The sequence below is a fragment of the Delphinus delphis genome, chromosome 6 (genome assembly GCF_949987515.2).
Source record: "Delphinus delphis chromosome 6, mDelDel1.2, whole genome shotgun sequence".
NCBI lineage: Eukaryota > Metazoa > Chordata > Mammalia > Artiodactyla > Delphinidae > Delphinus > Delphinus delphis.
The window spans coordinates 26,421,736-26,446,418 of NC_082688.1; the positions used below are offsets into that span (position 1 = coordinate 26,421,736).

Here is a 24,683-nt window from a genome sequence, read left to right on the forward strand (position 1 = left end):
CTATTTAGTGAAAGAGATTACATGGATAGAGATACAAACCAATTACAGTACAATATGGCGAGTGTTATAATAGCGAAATACCGTGGCCGCACAGGAGAGGGAGGCGTTCAGTTTTCCTGCTTTACAAACACTAGTGGAAGTAGAGATTGTGTAATAATCAGGGTTGGATCCTAGAAATAAAACAGCTGATAAATAAATGTCTATATACACACGTTTCTACAGACATACACACATATGCATTATACATATGCCTATATTCGTAGAGATTTGGCCTTATACGATTGTGGGAGTTGGTTTAACAGTCTATACATGGCTGTTGTCTGTACCAGGGTTTGGGAAACTTTTTCTGCCAGATAGTAAATACTTTAAGCTTTGCAAGATATATGGTCTCTGTAGCAACTACTCAGCTCTGCCAGTGAAACACAGAAGTAGCCCTTAACAATTCATAAACAAATAGGCATAGCTATGTTCCAATAAAACTTTACATGCATAAACAAGACAGGGGCCGGATTTGTCCTGTGGGCCATAGTTTGCCAACCCCTGGTCTTTGAGACTGGGTATGGAGGCCAGAGTCAGTAGGATGGCCACTGGGGAAGGAAGATGGATGTGAAGGGGAGGAGAGCAGTGCAAACTGGAGCCCATTGACCTGGGACTTGTGTCAGTCTCTCATTGCCTTCAGGTCTTCAGCTTCAGTGATGTATGTGTCTTGCCGGAGAAGTGGTGCCTTTCATCCTGGAGCTAAACCTACACGTGACCCAGGAATTGGAAAAACTGATATAAGGTTCATTGGGAACTGGAGTTGCTGCTGGTTTGGCTGCTGCTCCATGACAACAAGGTAAGTCAGCAGATAAATAACAATAGTGCCTGGTGCTCTTAAGTTGGTTGACCTTCTGAGTGTAAAATGCATATAGCTTCTGCTTCAATTCAACCGTCCAAAACTCATGCAAAATGACACTTAGGACCCACTCTAACTTGGAACAATGTAGGGAAGGAAATTCCGCCACATCATTCTTGTCTAGCTAAGTGATTCAATCAAGTCCACACAGATGAGAACATTTCAGAAGAGTTAACACTGAAAGCGGATGTTAAGCATGGGTGAGGATTTTCCAGGCAGAGGGCGTCTGTAGAATCCTCAGACAGTGTGTTTTGTGAGTGATCCGTTTTAAAGTGACCCCAACACAGAGCTCAAAAGGAAAAAGAAACAACCTGGTTTTTGCCTGCTAAACATTTGAAAAATTTATTTTCCTAATTTTTCACTGATTAACCATTTCCATCAGAATCCAGATGTGAGCAGTAAATGCTCACAGACTTGACTCAAGTCCCCACCCCCAGCTCCCGCATCCCTTGCAGAATGAGGATCAGTCTGCCTGGCCATCCCCAGCAGGCAAACCCACTCCTGGGACAAGCTGGCTGATCTGTCCATGTAGCTCTGGGCATCTAATGAGAATATTCACATTTAGCGATGGTTTAGCAGACAATTCCCATAAAGCTCTATTTCGAGTCACAGCACTGAATGTTTCCCCCTTTTTTAGTAACTTGTTCTTTCTTCCTGTGTTTTGTCTTCATTAATGCTGTCAGATTTTACTAGATGTTCTGGAACCAAGAGTTATATTTAATGCCTTATTCTTTCCAGTTCTTTCACTATATTGACATTACCTCCACAATACTTCTGGTCACCATCCACTCATCCATTCTCTACCCATATGTCCATCCTTCCATCTGACTTTGCATTTATTTGTCCATCCATTCATCTCCTTTTCTTTTTGGGTTACCATCCCATTTCAGTCTTCTATCATCTTTTGCTTACATGATTATAAGATCCAGTATATTTATTTTACTGAAAGGCTGAGTGAATGAATAGGATGTAGAGCAACACAGGCTTAGATTTGAATTTGTGTCTGTCCTTTACTAACTGTACAACCTTAAGCACATAATTGAAACTAAGTCTTACTATTCATGTCTCAGGGTTGTTGTAAGCGTTGAGATAAGGTGTATGTAGTAGATGATAGAATACCAGGCACATACGAGGTACACAGTAAGTATTATTTTACCCCCTTCTCCCTATTTCTGCCACTACCTTCTACCTTTTTTCAGATATCTTCTTCATAAATGCAACCAATTGTTACCTAACATCCCAGCCTTTGCTGAAGCCATACTGCTTTCTAAAACTGTATCCTCAATTCCTCACTTACTATTGAGATTCACCACTATTTGTCTCTGGGTCTTTGATCATGGAAACTCTTCTCATCAAATTATCCATTGTCTTATTTTTTTCTTTGTAAGAAATTTATCTGATTTCTTGGATCTACCCATTCCCCAGATAGAATGCTACCTCTTCCCATAACCCTTCCAGAATCCCCCAAATTGAAACTTTTGCTTCCCCTGCATTATTATAAGACTTTATTTGATGGGAAGGGGAAAGGGAACTGCGTTTTTGAGCACTCTGTTGAGTGTTGATACTTGCATCATATATTTTTTACAACCTTATAAAGTAGTTATTATCTTCATTTTTCAGCAGAACTTTCCCAAGGTCATTCAGCTGGTGAGGACCAGAGCAAAAATTCCAACCCACATCTATCTGATTCCAGATGTCCTTTTCATTTCCCTCTGCCTTGCCTTCCATTTTCTACACAATAATAGTGATAATTACATTTTGACATCTATGAAATATTAAAAAATAAAAAACATGATTGGTTCCATTAATGAATTATATTAAAGGATAGGGATAGTATTTTATTTTTTCTTATATCACCTTAAGTGTTCTGGTTTAACAATTTAAACATACCATTAAGGATGTGGTAAATGTTCAATTAAATAACCTTCAATGAGCATATAGAACTTTCACTAGAATTCTTACTCTTGGGAGGTTTTTCCCCAATTTCAAATGTGGTAAATGACCAAAAATCCTTCAGCCATCATATTCTCAGGGTATGGTCAATTTCAGCTTTCTTTATTTTTAGTAAGGATGTCTAAAACAAAGAGAAAATTATTATTATTTGGTTAAGTTCTTATCACAATGGGCTATTTTGTGAAAATCCTTGGGCCGATCCCTGCAGCCAGCAGGCAGCCAGCCCACTTGTTTATCTCTCCATGGCGTTAGTAACCCTGTAAAAGTTAAATCTGTTTTATTTATAGGTTGGAAGAGACTTCACCCATGAGGAGTGCTGCATAAATAGACTTTCGCCATCATTCTCCAAAGAGGTTGGGAAGGAACCACTCATGAGGAAAGCCTGGAGGGGACAAATTGTCAGAATGAAGTATGGTCCTTTGTTCAGAATCAGAAGAGTTACCCACTCGAATCATAAAATACCAGATGAAGCTCACTTCACTAAACATGGGTGAGCAAATGGAAAGAAGAAAGACATGGTGACAGTGAAAATGCCCAAGATGTAGTCCCTCCAGCTTAAATGAAGGCAAGTTCATTTGGGATCCCAGAGGTTATACTTTTGCCAAAGCATGCTTTGAGTTAGCACAGAAAAGAGTTAGAGCTTTATTCTTTCTTTCTTTTTTTTTTTTAATAGAATGAGATTGATTGGGCAATGTAGAATAACCTGCCTGTGTTTATGTCTAGTTATTTGTCCTTGAGTGTAAGAAGAGCAACTCAAAGTTATTTAATTAGGGGACTGCAAAGACCAACCCGTCATTAAATATATTATGAATTGAATCAACATCAGTTAAATAATCATGTTATATCTTAAGTCTGCCAACTCTTTGGAGAGGAATGAGATAGTTATGCTCTTTGATAAACCCCCAAAGTCTGTGCTGTCCTCATAAAAGGAGATGCTGCTGACTCACCATGAGCTTTGAGATCTTTTCCAAGAGAAAGAATGGGTTTTTGCTGCACAGTCCACATGAGCTTGCCTGGTGCCCCTGCTGATTAATGGCATTTATTCCCCAGAGAGCTGCCTGAGGCTGAAGGCAGAGATATGACATTGAGACAGAGCTAACCTAACTGGCTCTTATGGGGGTCAGTCTCACGCCTGACTCTTCACTATAGTGTTCTAAGCATTTCAGTTAACTGGGTGTGTCTCCCCTTCCAAATAAGTCTCAGCCAGTCCATAAAGGGGAAGATGGCATTCTCAGATATCAGGTTTCAGGCACTGTACCTTTAGGATGCGTGGAGGTTTGCTTTCAAAGCTGGGTGTGGGACCTTCTAAAGAGAAGCCCTGCATGGTCATAAACTATTCATGTAACTTATCATGTTTCTAGTACTAGCTACTTTCTAGTTCCCTTCCCTTGTCTCATCACCACCTGTCTCATCTTGACAACTCTGATCTCAGATCTGCCTTCCATTTATTTTTATTGTATTCACCCTCTCATCCTGGAAATGACACCCAGTCTTGTCGATTTGATACCTGACCTTGACTTACCCTGACTCCACTTTCCCTACTTGTACTGGAGGTGGGTGTTGGCATCAGACACATTTGTCAGTATCTCTTCTTGATTCCATCCCCTGCCCCATTTTTGGCTTTGCTCTTTTTATGAAAACACCGGTAACTCCCAGACATCTCACTCCATGGTGCAAAGCCAAAGGCAGGACAGGGGACCGAAAAGGCTCCCACAGATGAAGTCTGAAGTGTTGCACGCCTGAGGGAACATACTCCATCATCCTTGCACCCAAGCCACAAAAGGGGTAGTGCAGTTTCATATATCCAGAGAACTCTTAACTAAAGAGGTAGTTGCACCCATTTCAGACTGTACCTCAATGTGTCTGTGTCTTGAGAAAAACCAACTATGTCATTGTGCATCACCCAATGTGATACAATAGAATATCAAGTGTTTTGGAGTCAGGCAGACTTGGGTTTGAATCCCGATTCTACTCTTTGCTCACTGTGTCCTCTCAATTAAGCATCTTAACTTCTCCAAGCCTCAGTGTTTTCATCTATAAAATGAGAATACCTACTTTATACTGTCATTGTGAGAAATTTAAGAGGTAGTGTACATAAAATACAGAATGTTGCATATGGTGTTTAATAAGTAGGGTTTATTATTTTTTTTTATTATAACCATGATAAGGTCCTAATGCCTAAATTCTGGCAAGAATGGAGAAATTCTTAAATATTCAGGCAGCTCATTTACTGATAGATGGGCCACAGGTTTCTTCAGGCACTAGGCTGGTTGTTCAGTGTTGTAAGTCACCAGCTGGCTTCCTGCCTGAACTTTTAATCTTGTCCCCATCTCAATTTAAAGAGGGTGAGAAAGCAGAGACATCAATCGTTTCCTTGTCAAGGACAACAGCCCCTTCCTTCTTCCTTAGTTCTCTCCTGGGGCCCCATCCACCCAGTGCCAAGGGAGGGCGCTGCCGCTGAATACAAATCACCACGTGGTGGGGAGGCTTTGTGCCTCCATGGGAGCCTGGAGCAACTTCACTGTCTCTGTGTAAGGCTGTGATGAGTCCCATCCAGTCCTCCCACTCCTGGGGTTAAGCACCCCACCGTGTTCCACAGTCTCCCTGGGTAGTGATGTAACCACAAGCATGGCAGTTACCCAAGGTACTGGGACACAGACTTTATTGATTTGTTCTTCTAATGCATTAGGAGGAAACAGGAAACCTCAGGAAGGTCACAAACGACAATTGTGCATTGACTGGCACAGACATTGACTTCATTCAGGAAAGAACAACTCAAGTGGCCTTGCTATCAGAGAGGAAAGGAGACCATAGATGCATGACTCAAAAATGAAGACGATAAGCATGGGCTGGATCCAAACGCATCAGAAAGAACTGAAGCATGTAATGCTCAAGCTCCAACTTGAGGGAAAGTCTTTGTTCATTGACTGGCAAGGCCAGATTCTCAATCAATGTTGCTTAACAGTGGGATGAAGAAATAAACCAGGCAAGAGTGATCCCCTTAGGTCTTTGCCCTATTAAGTCCCTAAGCAGCTCTCTAGTGTTCTGCTACTTGATCCTGTGGTTACCTGTCCTTCCATCCCACCTTCATGATCTTGAAAGCTGAGCACTTCAGACAGCTTCCCATGCATCCTCGCTCTTCTCCCTAGCTTGCTCCCCTCCGTGATCCACCTTGGAATCATTAATCATTAAAAACTCACAGCATGATTGAAATCACCCTAGACTTTCTGCACCCTCTTTCTTTTCCAGACCTGTGTTCTGAACGTTTGGGGTGTGTCTCCCGTATGTCTAGGCCAGCCTTGTCTTCCCTGATGATTGGAAGAGTTGAAATCTTCCTCTGAGGGTTCTGATTATTTCAATGTTATCAACAAATTCTTGTTTGCTGGTGACAAATTATTCCAAAATGTCAACTCCCCATGTTAGTCCTTTATCTTCTAAGAAATGAAACCTTCTACAAAATCAAGCCTTTCCAGATGTTCGGCCTTTAATCATTTCAGGAGATTCTGGATAGGATGCTAAGGTCCCTTCTAATCCCATGAGTTTAGATAACTAAAGCCAAATCATTGGTCCAAGACTCGATGGAATATTTACATTTTTCTAGAAACATTTCCATATTGATTACTAGAAATGGGAAAGTGACAGAGTACCAAGGAGAGATGGGCCTTCAGAATGTACTTTTGTTTAGGCTTTTGTGGACTCTGTATTGACATTTAGTCTCTAATCCTGATTTGAGCAGCCGTATGAAATACCATCTTGGCATTGGGAGAAGCAACAGAGAAGTGGTATCTCTAACAAAAAACATTACGCTAGAGTTTACTCATAATCAGTGTGGAGACTGAGTAAGGACAGCCCAAGGCTTCTGTGGAGGTCAGATTCTAGCAAAGGGATATTGCTTGTCCCAACTCTGCCAGTCACTCTCTCTGTATCTTAGGTACAAGACATAAATTTTGTGGGCCACAGTAGACTCATGTTTCAAAGGGATTTCTAATAAGTTAATTTGGAGTTGCTTTGAAGATTAAATGAGACAGTGGATTGTAAATAGCTTAGCACATAGTAAATGCTCAATAAACATGTGTTTTTTCCCTAAGGGTCCATAAGATGTCTAGTCAGTGGAATGTAGTTTCACTCTTAGGATTAAACAGCTAATATTTATTAACCACTAACTATATGCAAGGTAATGTGACAAGCAATTTGAAAGTAATATTTTATTTACCTAGATACAAGTTTTATACTTATTTTTCAAATAACGAAAGTCAGGCTCAGAGGGATTAAATGACTTTCCTTACATTATACAGCTAATCACTAATAAACCAAGATTCACATCTTAAACTTTCTCAGTCCAGAACCCATTCTCTCAATCACTTTGTTGTAAGGACATTTTAGAATGAGAAATCAGTGGTATGACTTTAATAAGCTAAAAAAGAAAAAAAAAATCCAGTGAACTGTAGAGTCCCTGGGGAAATAGAGGCTGGAGAGTACAGGTGGAAAAGCACTAAAATAATAGATTCCAGTATCGATCTAGTGAGCTGGGCTAAGGAGAAGGAAATTAGTAGGATTTGTAAAGTTGTTATTAGTATTTGCCAAAGATGTTTGCCATCTCCCATGTTCTTCTTGGAAATGTTGCCTTTTGAATATATTTCTGGCAAACAAGATCACAAAAAAAAAAACCCCATTCTTCTTTCCTTCTTACTCAATCTTTTCAGCATTGGGTGCCATATTAGGTACTGAGAGTACAGAGATATGGAAAATGGGGCAAGATTTTCTTTTTTTAACATCTTTATTGGAGTAAAATTGCTTTATAATATTGTGTTAGGTTCTGCTGTATAACAAAGTGAATCAGCTATATGGATACATATATCCCCATATCCCCTCCCTCTTGCATCTCCCTCCCAACCTCCCTATCCCACCCCTCTAGGTGGTCACAAAAAACCGAACTCAACTCCCTGTGTGATACAGCTGCTTCCCACTAGCTATCTATTTTACATTTGATAGTGTATGTATGTCAATGCTACTCTCTCACTTCGTCCCAGTTTACCCTTCCTCCTCCCCATGTCCTCAAGTCCATTCTCTACATATGCATCTTTATTCCTGTCCTGCCTAGGTTGATCAGAACCTTTTTTTTTCATATATATGTGTTAGGATATTTCTGACTTACTTCACTCTGTATGACAGACTCTAGGTCCATCCGCCTCACTACAAATAACTCAGTTTCGTTTCTTTTTATGACTGAGTAATATTCCTTTGTATATATGTGCCACACCTTCTTTATCCATTCATCTGTTGATGGACACTTAGGTTGCTTCAATGTCCTGGCTATTGTAAATAGTGCTGCAATGAACACTGTGGTACATGACTCTTTTTGAATTACGGTTTTATCAGGGTATATGCCCAGTAGTGGGATTGCTGGGTCATATGTTAGTTCTATTTTTAGTTTTTGAGGAACCTCCATACTGTTCTCCATAATGGCTGTATCAATTTACATTCCCACCAACAGTGCAAGAGAGTTCCCTTTTCTCCACACCCTCTTCAGCATTTATTGTTTCTAGATTTTTTTGATGATGGCCATTCTGACTGGTGTGAGGTGATACCTCACTGTAGTTTTGATTTGCATTTCTCTAATGATTAGTGATGTTGAGCATCCTTTCATGTGTTTGTTGGCAATCTGTATATCTTCTTTGGAGAAATGTCTATTTAGGTCTTCTGCCCATTTTTGGATTGGGTTGTTTGCTTTTTTGATATTGGGCTGCATGTGCTGCTGCTTGTATATTTTGGAGACTAATCCTTCGTCAGCTGCTTCATTTGCAAATATTTTCTCCCATTTTGAGGGTTGTCTTTTCATCTTGTGTATAGTTTGCTTTGCTGTGCAAAAGCTTTTAAATTTCATTAGGTCCCAATTGTTTATTTTTATTTCCATTTCTCTAGGAGGTGAGTCAAAAAGGATCTAGCTGTGATTTATGTCAAAGAGTGTTCTGCCTGTGTTTTCGTCTAAGAGTTTTATAAAGTGTCTGGCCTTACATTTAGGTCTTTAATCCATTTTGAGTTTGTATGATGTTAGCAAGTGTTCTAATTTCATTCTTTTACAGGTAGCTGACCTGTTTTCCCAGCACCACTTATTGAAGAGGCTGTCTGTTCTCCATTGTATATTCTTGCCTCCTTTATCAAAGATAAGGTGACCATATGTGTGTGGGTTTATTATCTCTGGGCTTTCTATCCTGTTCCATTGATCTATATTTCTGTTTTTCTGCCAGTACCATACTGTCTTGATTACTGTAGCTTTGTAGTATAGTCTGAAGTCAGGGAGCCTGATTCCTCCAGCTCTGTTTTTCCTTCTCAAGATTGTTTGGCTATGCGGGGTCTTTTGTTTTTCCATACAAATTGTGAAAATTTTTGTTCTAGTTCTGTGAAAAATGCCATTGGTAGTTTGATAGAGATTTCATTGAATCTGTAGATTGCTTTGGGTAGTAGAGTCATATTCACATTGTTGATTCTTCAAATCCGAGAACATGATATATCTCTCCATCTGTTTGTATCATCTTTAATTTCTTTATCAGTGTCTTATAGTTTTCTGCATACAGGTCTTTTATCTCCTTAGGTAGGTTTAATCCTAGGTATTTTATTCTTTTTTTGCAATGGTAAATGGAAGTGTTTCCTTGATTTATCTGTCAGATTTTTCATCATTAGTGTATAGGAAAGCAAGAGATTTCTGTGCATCAATTTTGTATCCTGCTACTTCCAAATTCACTGATTAGCTCCAGTAGTTTTCTGGTAGCATCTTTAGGATTATCTATGTATAGTATCATGTCATCTACAAACAGTGACAGACTTACTTCTTTTCTGATTTGTATGCCTTTTATTTCTTTTTCTTCTCTGCTGTGGCTAACACTTCCAGAACTATGTTGAATAACAGTGGTGAGAGTGGGCATCCTTGTCTTGTTCCTGATTTTAGAGGAAATGCTTTCAGTTTTTCACCATTGAGAACAATGTTGGCTGTGGGTTTGTCATATATGGCCTTTATTATGTTGAGGTAAGTTCCCTCTATCCCTACTTTCTGGAGAGGTTTTATCGTAAATCGCTATTGAAATTTGTCAAAAGCTTTCTCTGCTTCTATTGAGATTATCATATTTTTTGTTTGTTTGTTTGCGGTATGTGGGCCTCTCACTGTTGTGGCCTCTCCCGTTGTGGAGCACAGGCTCCGGATGTGCAGGCTCAGTGGCCATGGCTCACAGGCCTAGCCACTCTGCAACATGTGGGATCTTCCCAGACCAGGGCACAAACCCATGTCACCTGCATCGGCAGGCGGACTCTCAACCACTGCGCCACCAGGGAAGCCCTATCGTATGGTTTTTATACTTCAGTTTGTTAGTATGGTTTATCACATTGATTGATTTGTGTATATTGAAGAATCCTTGCATTCCTGGGATAAACCCCACTTGATCGTGGTGTATGATCCTTTTAATGTGCTGTTGGATTCTGTGTGCTAGTATTTTGTGGATGATTTTTGCATCTATGTTCATCAGTGATATTGGCCTGTAATTTTCTTTCTTTGTGACATCTTTGTCTGGTTTTGGTATCGGTAATGGTGGCCTCGTAGAATGAGTTTGGGAGTGTTCCTCCCTCTGCTACATTTCAGAAGAGTTTGAGAAGGTTAGGTGTTAGCTCTTCTCTAAATGTTTGATAGAATTCGCCTGTGCAGCCATCTGGTCCTGGGCTTTTGTTTGTTGGAAGATTTTTAATCCCAGTTTCAATTTCAGTGGTTGTGATTGGTCTGTTCATATTTTCTATTTCTTCCTGGTTCAGTCTCGGAAGGTTGTGCTTTTCTAGGAATTTGCCCATTTCTTCCAGCTTGTCCACTTTATTGGTATATAGTTGCTTGTAGTAATCCCTCATGATTCTTTTTATTTCTGCAGTGTCAGTTGTTACTTCTCCTTTTTCATTCCTAATTCTGTTGATTTGAGTCTTCTCCCTTTCTTTCTTGATGAGTCTAATGGTTTTTCAATTTTGTTTATCTTCTCAAAGAACCAGATTTTAGTTTTATTGATCTTTGCTACTGTTTCCTTCATTTCTTTTTCATTTATTTCGAATCTGATCTTTATGATTTCTTTCCTTCTGCTAATTTTGAGGGTTTTTTTGTTCTTCTTTCTCTAATTGCTTTAGGTGTAAGGTTAGGTTGTTTATTTGAGATTTTTCTTGTTTCTTGAGGTAGGATTGTTTCGCTAGAAACTTCCGTCTTAGAACTGCTTTTGCTGCATCCCATAGGTTTTGGGTCATTGTGTTTTCATTGTCATTTGTTTCTAGTTATTTTTTTATTTCCTCAGTGATCTCTTGGTTATTTAGCAGTGTATTGTTAAGGCTCCATGTGTTTGTATTTTATTCAGTTTTTTTTCCTGTAATTGATATCTAGTCTCATAGCATTGTGGTTGGAAAAGATACTTGATATGATTTCAGTTTTCTTAAATTTCCAAGGCTTGATTTGTGACCCAAGACATGATCTATCCTGGAGAATGTTCCATGAGCACTTGAGAATAAAGTGTATTCTGTTGTTTTGGATGGAATGTCCTGTAAATATCAATTAAGTCCTTCTTGTTTAATGTGTCATTTAAAGCTTGTGTTTCCTTATTTATTTTCATTTTGGATGATCTGTCCATTGGTCAAAGTGGGGTGTTAAAGTCCCCTACTATGATTGTGTTACTGTCGATTTCCCCTTTTATGGCTGTTAGCATTTGCCTTATGTATTGAGGTGCTCCTATGTTGGGTGCATAAATATTTACAATTGTTATATCTTCTTCTTGGATTGATCCCTTGATCATTATGTAGTATCTTTCTTTGTCTCTTGTAATAGACTTTATTTTAAAGTCTATTTTGTCTGATATGAAAATTGCTATTCCAGCTTTCTTTTGATTTCCATTTGCTTGGAATATCTTTTTCCATCCCCTCACTTTCAATCTGTATGTGTCCCTAGGTCTGAAGTGGGTCTCTTGTAGACAGCATATATACGGGTCTTGTTTTGGTATCCATTCAGCGAGTCTATGTCTTTTGGTTGGAGCATTTAATCCATTTACATTTAAGGTAATTATTGATAAGTATGTTCCTATTACCATTTTCTTAACTGTTTTGGGTTTGTTTTTATAGGTCTTTTCCTTCTGTTGTGTTTCCTGCCTAGAGAAGTTCCTTTAGCATTTGTTGTAAAGCTGGTTTGGTGGTGTTGAATTCTCTTAAATTTTGTTTTTCTGTAAAGGTTTTAATTTCTCTGTTGAATCTGAATGAGATCCCTGCTGGATAGGGTAATCTTGGTTGTAGGTTTTTCCCTTTCATCACTTTAAATATGTCCTGCCACTCCCTTCTGGCTTGCAGAGTTTCTGCTGAAAGATCAACTGTTAACCTTATGGGGATTCCCTTGTATGTTATTTGTTGCTTTTCCTTTGCTGCTTTTAATATTTTTTCTTTGTATTTAATTTTTAATTGTTTGATTAATATGTGTCTTGGCATGTTTCTCCTTGGATTTATCCTGTATGGGATTCTCTGCGCTTCCTGGACTTGATTGACTAGTTCCTTTCCCATGTTAGGGAAGTTTTCAACTAATCTCTTCAAATATTTTCTCAGACCCTTTGTTTTTCATGTCTTTTTCTGGGACCCCTAAAATTCAAATGTTGGTGCATTTAATGTCCCAGAAGTCTCTGAGACTGTCCTCAAATCTTTTCATTCTTTTTTCTTTATTCTGCTCTGAGGTAGTTATTTCCACTATTTTATCTTCCACATCACTTATCCATCCTTCTGCCTCAGTTATTCTGCTATTGATTCCTTCTAGGGAATTTTAAATTTCATTTATTGTGTTGTTAATCATTGTTTGTTTGCTCTTTAGTTCTTCTAGGTCCTTGTTAAATGTTTCTTGTATTTCCTCCATTCTATTTCCAAGATTTTGAATCATCTTTGCTCTCATTACTGTGAATTGTTTTTTGGGTAGACTGCCTGTTTCCTCTTCATTTGTTTGGCCTGGTGGGTTTTTACCTTGCTCCTTCATCTGCTGTGTTTCTCTGTCTTCTCATTTTGTTTATCTTACTGTGTTTGGGGTCTCCTTTTTGCAGGCTGCTGGTTCATATTTCCCATTGTTTTTTGTGTCTGCCCCCAGTGGCTAAGGTTGGTTCAGTGGGTTGTGTAAGTTTCCTGGTGGAGGGAACTGGTGCCTGTGTTCTGGTGGTTGGGGCTGGATCTTGTATTTCTGGTGGGCAGGTCCATGTCTGGTGGTGTGTTTTGGGGTGTCTGTGAACTTAGTATGATTTTAGGCAGCTCCTCTGCTAATGGGTGGGGCTGTGTTCCTGTCTTGCTAGTTGTTTGGCATGGGGTGTCCAGCACTGTAGCTTGCTGGTCGTTGACTGGAGCTGGGTCTTAGCATTGAGATGGAGATCTCTGGGAGAGCTCTTGCCCATTGATCTTATGTGGGGCTGGAAGGTCTCTGGTGGTTCAACGTCCTGAACTCAGCTCTCCCACCTCAGATGCTCAGGCCTGACACCAGGCTGGAGCACCAAGGCCCTGTCAGCCACATGGCTCATGAGTAAACTGCAAGCTGTGCAGGCCTGCCTCTGAGTTGGGAATTAGTTACCAAATCTTGTTTACCCCAAGTTATTGAATTTTTTTCAATTTCCTCACATTGCCTGCTGGTCTTGGAGGGTCTCCTGGAGAGGCCAGGGGGTGGGGGCGACTGTGGCTCTCATGGGGTCATAAAAGCTGGTGGCGGAAGCAGGGACCTACATCAACTCTGGCTGGAGGCAGAGACATATATTTTGGGTCCATGGCACCGAGACCTGGCCCCACCCACCATTCAGGGATAATTTTTATATTTGATATGTTTGAATTATAGGTGCAATACATTGGATGTGGCAAGGCGATCTGAGGCAAGATTTGGATGAGCTTTGAATCTACACTGAGAAGTCTTGACTTGGGCAACACCCTTACACATGGAGCTGTTTAGGAGGGGAATGCTGTAAGTGCTGCAATTTCTAAAACTCACTTTGGACCAGTGATGTTGCTAAAGTTTGTCACTTGGTGATGCCAAGAGGTTCATAGATGTGATGACATGAATACCCTAAACTTGCAGCTGAAAGTTGTGTTTTATGTGCATATGATTTTTTTCCTGAGGAGAGTGTCCATAGCTTTATTCTCAGAGAGTAAGTGACACAGAATGATTAAGATCAAATACCATTTGAGCTGACTTAGAGGAAGAAAAGTTAGAGGAAAATATGTGAAAATTGGTGAAGAAGATAGTCAAGAGATGAGTATGAGCTGAGGTAGTGGCCATGGGGATGAATCCAGCCGATATAATGGCTGGTTAGCAGCTAGGAATGGTAACTGGAATTGACAATCAATCAGGTGGACGGTGATAGAGAGGAAAGATTAATTCACCAAGAGAGGAAATATAAGTGAGGGTATAAGCTTGGTGGGGAGGGTGGGTGGGGAGTAATACATTTAATATTGGTATTGATTGCTCTTTGATTTGCAATTATCATATTGCTATTTTCTCTATGAAGCTTAGAACTTGCATCAGGAAGTGTAATTTAACTCATTGACATACCAGGCAAGTCAGGGAGAGCATGCTGATTTGAGATTTGTACTTCAAACACATAAAGGATTGTTTTTAATAAAGCTTGGATATATACCTAAAATTGAGGGGCATGACCTCATCTCCTATTTCCAGCCCTCCCACCCCTCCATAGTCTCAGAGACAAAGACAGGAATTCACAATGATCTAGGGTATGTTTATACAATGCTAGATGCTTCCAGAAATTTGTAAGTATTGGCATAATCCAGCTCTCTTCCAAACTGGGTATAGGAAAACTCTAGTTATTGCCTGAATTTCCCCTTTTTATAAAGCTATTTGGCATTGGGTAGATACAGTTAAAGTCATATAAATGCCTTGACCATACAAAGGGTGAAATCTTAGAAGAAGATTTTGAGCAAATACCATGTGCCAGGACTTTATCTCATTGTAAATAGTAACAATTTAACAACATATTCTTAGGGTATCAACCTTGTAGGTAGATATTATTATCCTTGTTTCAGAAATGAGGAAAATGAGAGTGAGAAACTAAGAAACTTCCCCAAGTTTGTCAAAGTAGGAAGTGGCAGAACCCTCCCAATCCCCATTCCAAACGTTATTTGACCATATCTGGACCCAGTGATCCCATTCTTTCCCAGTGTCCCCATCCCCTTTATGCCTCTTCCTTTCACTCTGCACTCAGCTTCGATTCCAGAATTTGCAGCTCTAATCGGGTTCTTGCATACTCTCACATTCCTAGCCCCTCCCACCTCCCATCATCCTCAACCAGCAAAACGCAGCCCAGAAATCCCAGCCTGCCCAGTTTGTTCTTATACCAGAGTCAGTGATGGTGGGCTGGAGAAAAACACTCAACCATGCTGACTGCTCTTACCTTCAATCTGTGACCTTGTCTGGCAACCTTGCCACATTTGTTCAGTCAATTGCTCTTTCATTTATTCAAGACAACCATGGTCTCGAGTCTTCTCATTTCTCAAATTTCCTGCCCTTGTCCCCTTCTCCTTACTTTCTGATGAAGACTTTGCTTCTTGTTCGACTGAAGAAGTAGTCACAATCTGAAGATGAATATACCTATTCTTGTGACCAAATTTAACCAATGTATCTGTGTCTTAACTTAGAGACTCTGCTTTCCTGCTATTTATATATTTACTCATAAGAATTGTTTATGCTCCTACTAAGACCAACACCTCCACTTGTGTACAGAACCTCATCCCTTTCCTCCCCTCCTACCTTGTTCCTGCAGTGGTCTTTCCTCTGTCCTCATGACCACTTTTCCCCCTCACTACTGATCATTGCCATTAGCAGGCAAACATGCTCCACCATCGCCTATCTTATGAAAACAAAACTCACCTTCCACCAACGTTCCCTGCCAACTCTCGCCATGTGTTTTCCTGTGTCTTTTAAAGCAAAACTCCTGTAAAGGACTGTCCATCCATATTTGCTGTCTCCACTTCCTCACTTCTAATTCCCTTTTTAACCTGTGCTAATCAGGCTTTGGCTCCCAGTCCTTCAAAAGCAATTTCGAAAAACCACGCTTGTCAATGTCACCAAAAAACAACATGTTGTCAAATTCAGTGATGAATTCTCAGCACTACTTTTAAACTCTTAGGAGCTCTGACAAAGTCGTTTACTTCTTCCTTCTTCAAACACTCTGTTCTCTCGGCTTCTAGGGTAGTGTGTTCTGGATTTCCTTTTCCTTCACTGGTCACCCCTTCTTAGTATTTTTCTGACTTCTCCATCCCTGCTCTAACCTCTAATCCAAAGATTTGGCGTGGTGCTCTGTTGTTTTCTCTTCTCCACCTGCATTTACTTCTGAATGATCCCTTATAATCTGATAACTCCCAAATTTCGATCTCTTGTCCTAACCTCTTCCATGAGATCTGAGATAGCAAACTATGCATTGAATATTTAGTGTCTAAGATGGATGTTATAATTAACATGACCAAAAAAACCCTCTTGATTCTCTCTTTCCCCCTCGCAATAATCTGAGTCTTCTAAGTCTTTATCAAAATTTAGAAATCATTCTTGATTTCTCCTTTCCCCTCGCTTCCTATATCCAAAACATCAGCAAATTTTGCTGGCTTTACCTTAATATTATCACTTCCCTCCAACGCCACCTAGTCTAACCCACTATTGTCTCTTGCTTGGACTACAGAAGCCTACAGACCAATCTCATTGCCTGTTCTCTCCCCAGCAGTAAGTGTTATTTTTTTTAAATCAGTTGTGTTTTGTGCTCCTAAAAGTACTTCAATTACTTTTCATTTTACTGAGAATAAAATTCAGACTACTTAATGGCCTATCAGGCATTACTTGATCTAGCCATTGCTTACCTTTCTGACCTTATTTTCTACCACTTTTTCCGTTGGTCAATTGTGCTATATTTATGCTGGCTTTCCTTTAACACACTAAACTCATTACTGCCCCAGGGCCTTTGCACTTCTTAATCCCTGAACTGAGAATGCTCTCAGTCCAGATATTTGCAGAACTCCTGCCATTGCGAAGTATAGAGCATCTTAAAAGCACAGAATATCAGAGTTAGGAGAGTCTAAGGGATTTTCAAAACCCATCCCTGCATTTTCCAGCTGAGAAAAGTGAAGCCTAGAAAGATTGAGAGCTGCTCAAATCCACACAGTAAGTGACCAAGCTGAGACCACCTCTCTTGACCAATGCTTTCCTTTAAATTTTGTTGGATGAGCTAATTACTCTGTGTATGGCATTCTCATTTTTTTGGCTCCAAATCGACTGTGATTAGTTTTAAACCACAATGCAGTTTGTCCACCAGAATAACATGCTTCTGAATTCTTTTGATGTATTCTTTTCCGGGGCAGTTGGCTCCACTGGGTGAGCTGGGGTAGAGAAAAGAGGATGGGAATGCAGGGGTGATGATATTTTAATTACTTAGAAGTATTGGGTTGGCCCAAAAGTTCGTTTGGGTTTTTCCATAAGATGTTATGGAATAACCCGAACAAACTTTTGGGCCAACCCAATATTTGGCATTTCTCTGTGAGATCAAAGTGCCTCACCCAGGTGTTAATTCAGTCCTCCTGCTAGCCTTCTGAAGCAACTTACAGAAACCAGTGCACAGATGAGAAAACTGCGTATGTTATCTCCTGTGTATATTACTCACATCAGAGTGACTTTTCTAAAATATGAAACTGGCTGTATCATTCATCTGCTTAAAATCTTTGCATGGCCCCCTTTGCCCGTAGGGTAAATTCCAGTCTCTGTAACCGGGCTCCCCAGCCCTTCACAGCCCATGCTTTCATCATTAACCGCATCCCCTTCCACTCCCTTTCATAGACCCACTGCTATCGCCCAGCGGCTTTGCATGCTTCAGCCACATGTGTCATGCTCACCATCTTTCACCTCTCCAGGCCTTTGCCCATGCCGTTTCTGCTCTGCACAACCTTATATACCTGTTGTTTGTTAAAGGAAGCAGGTGTTTCCACTTCTGAGCATCCTGTGAGGCCTTTCTTGGGCAGTGTCATTTGCTTCTCCAGGATCTTGAGTATCGCATCCTTGACCCTAGCATTTATCAGTGTGTGGCGATAGGATAGTAACTGAGAACATGCTGGATGAATGAGTGAACGAGTGAAAGTGTCTAGCATGCTGGCAAGGAGTGAGAATAGCCTCCCCAAAGAATATTTTAATGGATTCTTATCTGCCGCCTCCTTGACCACGCCTCTTTCAATCCCACTTATATTTCACAGACTTTACGATAATCTCTCCCCAGAGTTCGAGAGACCAATTACTCTTGCAAGGCTCCTTCTGGCAGGCACTGCCCCTGGCTCTCTAAGGGGCCTCTTGAGCCATCTATGAGGTCCCAAATGTGAACACATGCTATGGGATTTCACATTCATTTGTTGATTGCAGGGCACTCACTGCTAGTGGTCTGCAATATGATTTCTAGGTTGTCTGTGGATGCTGTGAATTTATTTATAGATGATTTAGGAGGAACTCCTTTCACATTTATGATAACAAACGACACTGTTTCTGTCTAAAAAATCATTTAGGTTTAAAAAGTGAATCAATTTAAAGAGAAATATTAAAAGGTATATAAACTGACATATGGCAAAAATAGTGAAGTGGTGCCTGAATGACTGATGTGTTTTATTCATGTAAGCGCTCATCTGGGCATTCAGACATCAGGTGTTTATGGTGCATCACTTGCCAGGCCCTGTCCTGTGTAAGGGGTATGTAGATGGTGAGTGGTTTGGGTCTTGGTCCCCATGTCCTTTAAATTTTAGACTCTTCCTGGACACTCGGCAGGATGCTGAGAACAATTTGTTAATATCCACATTGACGTGGGGTGACCGGATTGGGTGGAAGTAGGACAAGAAAAATATAAACACATACACCTGTAAATGTACATGTGAGTGTGTACCTGTGAGTGTGGGCTGGATTTACTGTTTTGTTTCTAATCGGTGGAATATGTCTGGGGTCTATGCACACTCACCCACACACAACCCCTCAAATGTGAGAAGTGGAGAGCCGTACTTCATGGGAAAATAACTTGCCGGGAGGGGAGCTGTAGAGTAGACGGTGAGTGATGGGAAGAGGATAGACAATGGCATCGGATCATAAGTAACACTTCACCCCTCTGAGATTCAGTTTTCCTCTGTAAAATGAGAGGCTTGGACTGGATCAGTGACAGAAAATACATTTCCCTGATTGAGCTTACGTTACTGGAGGGCTTTGGTGAGAAGGCTTCTCAGGGCAGATCCTGCTTGACCCCCTGGTAGGTCATTACTTCCCCTTGAGTGTGAGTTAGACTTGTTTTGCTTCTAACAAATAAAGTAGAAGTGGTGTGATGCCATTTCTGAGATTAAGTTATAAAAATACTGTGCTTCTCCCTTGGGTCATTCATTCTCTCTCTCTCCCCCCCCCACTCCCCCCCAGCCCGCCTCTCTTTCTTTCTATCTTGGAAACCAGCTGTCATGTTGTGAGCCGCTCAAAGAAGAGGTCCCTGTGGCAGGGAACTCATGTCTCCAGCACACAACCAAGGTGGACCTGAATCTGCCAACTGCCGTATCAGTGAGCTTGGAAATGGATCCTTCCTGAGATGAGTCTTTTTTTGTTTTTCTGAGATGAGTCTTGAGATGACTGCAGCTTCTGCAGACACCTTGATTGTAGCATTTGGGGAGATCCTAAGGCAAAGACACCTAGATAAGCTGAACCTGGATTCTTGACCCACAGAAACTGTGAGATAATAAACTGTTGCTTTAAGCTGCAAAGTTTTAGGGCAATATATTATGTTGCAGTAGATAACTAATACAGAACTCTAAGTCTGGCAATCACAAAGGTCAGCCTACATGAGTAGCATGCAGGTCCAAGTTTCACATTCTATACAGTAGGAACCACGGGCTCAGATCTCGATATGGCCACAAAAACATCCTCTGCACATATAGGCACTTGGGGACCAGGGTCACACTTTATCCTAGCTCCAAACTTGTATTCCAACTTTCTACTGGATATTGTCAAAAGGATGTACCACCGGCACCTCCTATATAACATCTCTGAAATTCTCCTCTACTGTTCCCTATTTTCTGTTCAAGCCCTAAATTTTAGGATCATCAGTGATTCCCCCTTTGCCCTCACTCACTGTATCTTTATTTTTTTTTTGGCAGCGTTGGTTCTCCGTTGCTGTGCATGGGCTCTCTCTATTTGGGGCTAGCGCTCTTTGTTGCGCTGCACGGGCTTCTCATTGCAGTGGCTTCTCTTGTTGTGGAACACGGGCTATAGGCATGAGAGCGTCAGTAGTTGTGACTCGTGGGCTCTAGAGCGCAGGCTCAGTAGTTGTGCTGCACGGGTTTAGTTGTTCCGCAGCATGTGGGATCTGCCCGGACCAGGGCTCAAACCCATGTCCCCTGCATTGGCAGGTGGATTCTTAACCAGTGCGCCACCAGGGAAGCCCCTCACTCACTGTATCTTATCTCTAGGATTCCCCCAACTGCCACTGTCCAAGTTCACTACTAGGATCTCACATCTGATCGGCAGAAGCCTTCTACCTACAGGTATTCATTGCTTTCCAAAAGTTCACTTTACACCACTTCGCTTTTACTGAAGACCTACATTAGCACCTGTTTTCGCTAACCGAAAAGGTGAAAATTGGAAATTGCCTTCCGCGTCTGTCTTGCAGTGAGCGTTTATAGATGCAGTGCACGCCCGCTCAGTGGGGGTGGCGCCGCCAAGCGCCTTCCCCGGGAACTGCGCTCAGGATCTCAGCATCCAGCCTCCAGAGCTTTGAACTGCGCGAGCATCTGTGCTTTATCTGGATTTATTTTGTGCATCCGTGACCAAGATGTGTTCCATGGTAATTGTTTCTTTGCTTTACGCCATTTCAGCTTACGAATCGGTTCATAGGAATGCCGTATTTTCGGATAGTGGGGAAAGCCTGTGTCTTCTCGCTTGTCTCCAGACTTCCTTCTGTTCTGCAACTGTTACAAAGCCTTGCCCTTTTATCACTGAATGTTTAATATTTAGTGTGGAAAGGAGCAAGTGAAAGTATAACTATCCCTTATCCTATCATCATAAAACCTGACAATTTTTGTATGCCCTTCTAGCCTCTGTCCCTGTACAAAAGTGCATTTCACTTGAGGGTAATGATTATACATATATATATATATATATATATATATATATATAATTTTTATGTTTTATTTTCCGCACTTCATTAAATGATAAGTATTTTCCCAGCTTGCTACCTTATCTTTGAAATTATCACTTTTATTGGTGCTTATTATTCCAAGGAGGGGATATTACCTTAAGATACTTATCTATTTCTCTGTTGGACATTAGAGTTGTTTCTAATATTTGTTGTTATAAGTAATGCTGGATTAATCTTCCTGGGTAAAGTTGTTTGCTTCTCTTCAGTAAATTCAGTATAGGACATTTTCAGGAAGAGACTTCCTTGGTCGACTATTCTGAAGAAATTTTTGTACAGGATAAAAGTCCCTGATTGCTTTCTAGAAGGCTGACTCTAGGTGACAAGAGTGTAAAATGACATCTTTTTATTAAAATTTTTTTTTAATATACAACACAAGTTTTTAAAAATCCACATGGCAAGTAACTCATTTGAGAGCACCAGAAAGTTCACACAGTAATATAGATAAATAAGTGGGTCTAGGTGGAAGAGAGGATTAGAATCATTTAAAATTCAAGTTATTAAGACTGGAATTTTTTTCCTTCCCTATTCTAATAATCAAACAAATAACCCTCACTCTCTCTGTTTATTGACTTCTAGGAATGTAGGGGCCTATTAATTTCCATACGAACTTTGTAAACTTTCGTCCTACTATAGTGCTGTGCCCTTCCCTGCAGGATGAGGAATCTGCCGGGCATGGAGCCCATAGCCCTGTCCTGGATCAAGCTCTGGGCACCTGGGATGCCAGAGTCCCTGCCAGAATGACCCTGGGCCTGATGTTCACTATCATAGATGACGATACATTTAACGTTTTTTTCTAAAGCTTCCTCCATCTCCGTTTCTTCCTTTTCCATGTGTTTCTCTTCCTCCTCTTCTTCCTTTTATTAGCAAGCTTCGCACACTGCGGTAGCATTAATACAGAAGTCAAGAGTAGAGCCTGTGGAATCAGATTGCCTGGGCTCAGTTCAGCTTTTATACACTCAAGGAACATGAACATACACACGATTACCTCTCTGTTTCTTGGTTTCCTCATCTGCAAAATGAAGGTCATATTAATACATCCTTGTGGAGTTGTGATGGTGGTTAATAAGTCAATATACATGCAACAATTAGAACAGAGTTGGCACGTCGTAAGTGCTCGATAACTACCAGCCTCTATAACCACATTCTTCCAGATTATTTCCTTAGAACAGATTCCCAGAAATAGAATGACAGAGACACAGGAAAGAGTACCTCTTATTCTTGTTCTACGTATAACAGCCCCCCAATTTTTGCACTGATTTCCTCTGGATGGAGGTGATATTTCCAAGGACTCTGCCTCAGTGAGGGCTGAAGATGAAGGCTTGGAGGCTAAATGATTCACTGTGGGCATGATGCTGCCTCAGTCCTGGGCAGCCAGGCTGGCATCTGAGGAAAACGCAGCCAGGCTCACCGATGTTATGAAATTGGCTACGCAAGGGTGTCAGGCAACAAGCTGATACTGGAAAGAAGTTGAGGAGAAATATGATTGCCTCAGGATAGGGACTGCTCTTGTCAGGAAAATTCCTAGGAACATGAAGAGAGACGTGCTTAAACGCTTCTGTGAGTCATATCCAGGAATTTGTAGAACAAAAGGGCGATCACGCCATGGCCAAGCAGGGCTCCTGACAGAGAGCTTTTATGGAAGGACCAAGGAGGGCCAGAGAACACAGAACAGACCAAGTCATTACCACCCTGGTGATTCCTGACCCACATTCACAGGAGCTGGTTCCCCTTTCTTCTTCTTCTATGAGGGACATTAATAGTTCAGTTCTTTTCAGTAGACAGAGAGGTTCTGGGTATCTGAGGGGCTTGAGAATGACTGACAGAGAGGTCTGCAAGAAGCTCAGCGCATGCTGACAAGACCTGACTTCCCAAAATAACTTACTCACCAGTTCCTTGTTGCCAGTAATTTAGCAGCACTTGGGGTGTTTTCGTGGTTGCCTGGGAAGTCAGGGGCACTGGCGGATGCTGTTGTTACTGACAATGATGAGAAAAGGGTGAGGGGTGACGATGATGATCATGATAATAATGAAAGGAAAGAGGAATGAATAATGATCGAGTGCACCAACGCTGGGTGCTTGTACATTATTTTAATTTACTCTCACGACCCGCCGCCCCCCCCCCCCCACCAGAGTTGGAGATAATTATTCCCATTGCACAGAAGTGCCTCACGGGGGTTAAGTTCCTTGCCCATGGCCACACAGCTGCTCAGTGGCCACCAGGGGGTTAAATTCCTGTCCTCACTTCAAGTCCTGGGCTCTTTACATTACATGCAGCAGATGAAAATGACACACACACACACAACTTACCTTGGGAAAAGACCCCTATGTAACCATCCCGAAGGGCACTGGAATTTTTGTAATTATAACACTTTCTTTGTTAACCGTCCTGTACTGTGTCTTCTGTTATAACAAAGCCCATCGAGCATGTTTTAATTGCCAGGGCTTTAGAACAGAAACAAGTTCCAGATTAGTGATAACAGTCTTGAGATGTAGGGACTAGAGCAGGCTGATCACAGTGGGTTAGACCATTGGAACGGCCAGCAGCCTTCACCCAGAGATCCTAGTGACTTGGATCCCTATGTGGGGCGGCTGTTAGATTTCTCAGCAGACCAGTTTTCCCAGTTGCTTATCTTTCCTGAGCAGCCAGAGAGCCCTTTTGGTTTCACCCTGAGGTGAAAACCTGAGGCTGCCCAGCTTGTCAGAGTGCCCAGCAAGTTTGTTGACCCGATTAACCTATAATAATTATCTTCGGAAGCTATTCGGTAGGCAGAAGGGACTAGACAGATAGCCCTGTTGGCTCAGCCTTCACAGTTCATTTCCACAGGGCTTTCCCCTTTGGGTCCCTGGACATGAGCTAAGTTCACCCCCTCATATTTCTTTCCTTTCTCAGCTTGTCCTCTCCCCTGCCCTCTGTCATACACATGCCAGGGTCACCGATTTCCTTGTATAAAAAGATGCAGAGTGGAGAAGGGAAAGAAAGGTGAATTGCTCATCTCCAGGACCAGCTAAACGGTATAATGCATATTTAATATGAATGCCTTGCAAAGCGGTAGTTATGTCTCTCAAGAATGATGGAGTTTTTCAGGCAAACAAGAGAAGGGAATTTCCCAAAATGCTCTTCACTGGGAAGCGAAGAATGTCAACTTTTCCCTGAATCGGCACTGCCTGGTGGAGTGGTGGTAAGAACATGGTTTGTATAGTTTCTAACCTGGTTTGAATCTTGGTCTTATACTTTCCTCGTCTTCTGAACTTGAGCTGATTTTTAAACTTCTCTGAGCCTTGGCTTCCTCATCTTTCAAGTGGGAATAATAATACCTAGTCCTAGGGTTGTTATAAGGATGAAATGAGAAAATGTGGATAAGAAGCTTAGCATGGTGTCTGGCATAGAGAAACATCCAGTAACTGGAAGCTATGGTGATGTTGCGTATTGTTACCTGGGGCATCAAAGCCAAGGGGAAGCTCAAGAAACATACGACCCTATAGGCCTGGTACCATGAAACAAGGGGGAGTCAGGAGCCCAGGAGGCATGGCATGAAGGGATTCCCAAGGGGATCCCCTTGAGAAGGCGTCTTCCACAAAGGAAATGGACTGGGTCTTGCTTTCAGGAGATGGTGTATGACA

General features: G+C 41.3%; 1 long non-coding RNA gene across 2 annotated transcripts; it reads left to right on the forward strand.

The window, feature by feature from the left end:
- The first annotated feature begins 503 nt into the window (after positions 1–503).
- LOC132427183 (uncharacterized) lies at positions 504–20,989 on the forward strand. 2 transcript variants are annotated; one of them, XR_009519834.2, is made up of 5 exons: positions 504–835; positions 3,136–3,413; positions 13,704–13,826; positions 19,296–20,410; positions 20,536–20,989. It is a non-coding gene; the product is annotated as an uncharacterized lncRNA (long non-coding RNA). The 2 variants fall into 2 exon arrangements; XR_011246508.1 differs by having other exon boundaries at positions 524–835; positions 19,296–20,989.
- The last annotated feature ends 3,694 nt before the right edge of the window (positions 20,990–24,683 follow it).